We start from the raw sequence: 3,234 nt of genomic DNA, 5'->3' as shown, positions 1-3,234 counted from the left end.
AGGCCGACTCACTGCCTCGGCTAAATGGAGAGGGAATTTCAGAAGGGCCAGGGCACAAGCATGGACCTTTTCAGCTGTAAGGGAGGCAAGAGCAAGGTGTGATGTAGGTCCCCGGGGCCTGCTGGAGGTCCAGGTCCATGCCCGATGTGAGTAGCAGCAGGGCCAGCGCGCCCAGGAGCACATCTTTTTCGACCGTAAAGGGAGACAGGAGGCCGACTCACTGCCTCGGCTAAATGGAGAGGGAATTTCAGAAGGGCCAGGTCACAAGCATGGACCTTTTCAGCTGTAAGGGAGGCAAGAGCAAGGTGTGATGTAGGTCCCCGGGGCCTACTGGAGGTCCAGGTCCATGCCCGATGTGAGTAGCAGCCGGCGCCAGCGCGTCCAGGAGCACATCTTTTTCGACCGTAAAGGGAGACAGGAGGCCGACTCACTGCCTCGGCTAAATGGAGAGGGAATTTCAGAAGGGCCAGGGCAAAAGCATGGACCTTTTCAGCTGTAAGGGAGGCAAGAGCAAGGTGTGATGTAGGTCCCCGGGGCCTACTGGAGGTCCAGGTCCATGCCCGATGTGAGTAGCAGCCGGCGCCAGCGCGTCCAGGAGCACATCTTTTTCGACCGTAAAGGGAGACAGGAGGCCGACTCACTGCCTCGGCTAAATGGAGAGGGAATTTCAGAAGGGCCAGGGCAAAAGCATGGACCTTTTCAGCTGTAAGGGAGGCAAGAGCAAGGTGTGATGTAGGTCCCCGGGGCCTGCTGGAGGTCCAGGTCCATGCCCGATGTGAGTAGCAGCAGGGCCAGCGCGCCCAGGAGCACATCTTTTTCGACCGTAAAGGGAGACAGGAGGCCGACTCACTGCCTCGGCTAAATGGAGAGGGAATTTCAGAAGGGCCAGGGCACAAGCATGGACCTTTTCAGCTGTAAGGGAGGCAAGAGCAAGGTGTGATGTAGGTCCCCGGGGCCTGCTGGAGGTCCAGGTCCATGCCCGATGTGAGTAGCAGCAGGGCCAGCGCGCCAAGGAGCACATCTTTTTCGACCGTAAAGGGAGACAGGAGGCCGACTCACTGCCTCGGCTAAATGGAGAGGGAATTTCAGCAGGGCCAGGGCACAGGCATGGACCTTTTTCAGCTGTAAGGGAGGCAAGAGCAAGGTGTGATGTAGGTCCCCGGGGCCTGCTGGAGGTCCAGGTCCATGCCCGATGTGAGTAGCAGCAGGGCCAGCGCGCCCAGGAGCACATCTTTTTCGACCGTAAAGGAGACAGGAGGCCGACTCTCTGCCTCGGCTAAATGGAGAGGGAATTTCAGAAGGGCCAGGGCACAAGCATGGACCTTTTTCAGCTGTAAGGGAGGGAAGAGCAATGTGCGATGTAGGTCCCCGGGGCCTGCTGGAGGTCCAGGTCCATGCCCGATGTGAGTAGCAGCAGGGCCAGCGCGCCCAGGAGCACATCTTTTTCGACCGTAAAGGAGACAGGAGGCCGACTCTCTGCCTCGGCTAAATGGAGAGGGAATTTCAGAAGGGCCAGGGCACAAGCATGGACCTTTTTCAGCTGTAAGGGAGGGAAGAGCAATGTGCGATGTAGGTCCCCGGGGCCTGCTGGAGGTCCAGGTCCATGCCCGATGTGAGTAGCAGCAGGGCCAGCGCGCCCAGGAGCACATCTTTTTCGACCGTAAAGGGAGACAGGAGGCCGACTCACTGCCTCGGCTAAATGGAGAGGGAATTTCAGCAGGGCCAGGGCACAGGCATGGACCTTTTTCAGCTGTAAGGGAGGCAAGAGCAAGGTGCGATGTAGGTCCCCGGGGCCTGTTGTCGTACCATAGGCACGAGTGGTGTGTGTGTGTGGCAAAGAGTTTCTGCGCAGTGTACCAGGGGCACGGGGAAAGGTTGTTGTACCATAGGCACGAGAAAAGTTGTCGTACCATAGGCACGAGAAAAGTTGTCGTACCATAGGTACGAGGAGTGTGTGTGTGGCAAAGTGCTACTGAGCGGTGTACCAGGGGCACGGCGAAAAGTTGTTGTACCATAGGCACGAGAAAAGTTGTTGTACCATAGGCACGAGAAAAGCTGTCGTACCAGGGGCACGGAGGAAAGTTGTTGTACCATAGGCACGAGAAAAGTTGTCGTACCATAGGCACGAGGAGAGTTTGTGTGGCAAAGTGCTACTGAGCGGTGTACCAGGGGCACGGCGAAAGGTTGTTGTACCATAGGCACGAGAAAAGTTGTTGTACCATAGGCACGAGAAAAGCTGTCGTACCAGGGGCACGGAGGAAAGTTGTTGTACCATAGGCACGAGAAAAGTTGTTGTACCATAGGCACGAGAAAAGCTGTCGTACCAGGGGCACGGAGGAAAGTTGTTGTACCATAGGCACGAGAAAAGTTGTCGTACCATAGGCACGAGGAGAGTTTGTGTGGCAAAGTGCTACTGAGCGGTGTACCAGGGGCACGGCGAAAGGTTGTTGTACCATAGGCACGAGAAAAGTTGTTGTACCATAGGCACGAGAAAAGCTGTCGTACCAGGGGCACGGAGGAAAGTTGTTGTACCATAGGCACGAGAAAAGTTGTTGTACCATAGGCACGAGAAAAGCTGTCGTACCAGGGGCACGGAGGAAAGTTGTTGTACCATAGGCACGAGAAAAGTTGTCGTACCATAGGCACGAGGAGAGTTTGTGTGGCAAAGTGCTACTGAGCGGTGTACCAGGGGCACGGCGAAAAGTTGTTGTACCATAGGCACGAGAAAAGTTGTCGTACCATAGGCACGAGAAAAGTTGTCGTACCATAGGTACGAGAAAAGTTGTCGTACCATAGGCACAAGCAGTGCGTGCGTGTGTGTGGCAAAGTGTTTCTGCGCAGTGTACCAGGGGCATGTTTGAATTTACATTCTGGAGTACCAGGGGCACGAGGATTTTGCCAGTGGTGTTTTGCTTTGTCAGTGGGAGGGGGCTTAAGTGTGGGTCCACGGGGCCTGCTGGAGGTCAAGGTCCATGCTGGATATGCGCTGGAGCGTAACTACAAGAAAGGTAAGCTAGTGGGGGACTAGAGCAGGGGAGGATGTGCGTCCCCGGGGCATGCTGGAGGTCAAGGGCCATGCTGGATATGCAGTGGAGGGTAACTGCAGGAGAAGGAACGCTCATGGGGGATTAGAGCGGAGGAGTATGTGGGTCCTCGGGGCCTGCTGGAGGGCAAGGGCCATGCTGGATTTGTGGTGGAGGGTAACTGCGGGAGAAGGAAAGCTAGTGGGGGAGT

Source organism: Mchenga conophoros, unplaced genomic scaffold (genome assembly GCF_057382185.1).
Source record: "Mchenga conophoros isolate Kocher_MC1m ecotype Shallow Benthic unplaced genomic scaffold, M_conophoros_male_GT1.1 unmapped_scaffold_10, whole genome shotgun sequence".
Lineage (NCBI taxonomy): Eukaryota > Metazoa > Chordata > Actinopteri > Cichliformes > Cichlidae > Mchenga > Mchenga conophoros.
The sequence above is the reverse complement of the archived record's forward strand: the minus strand, read 5'-3'. Positions refer to the sequence as shown.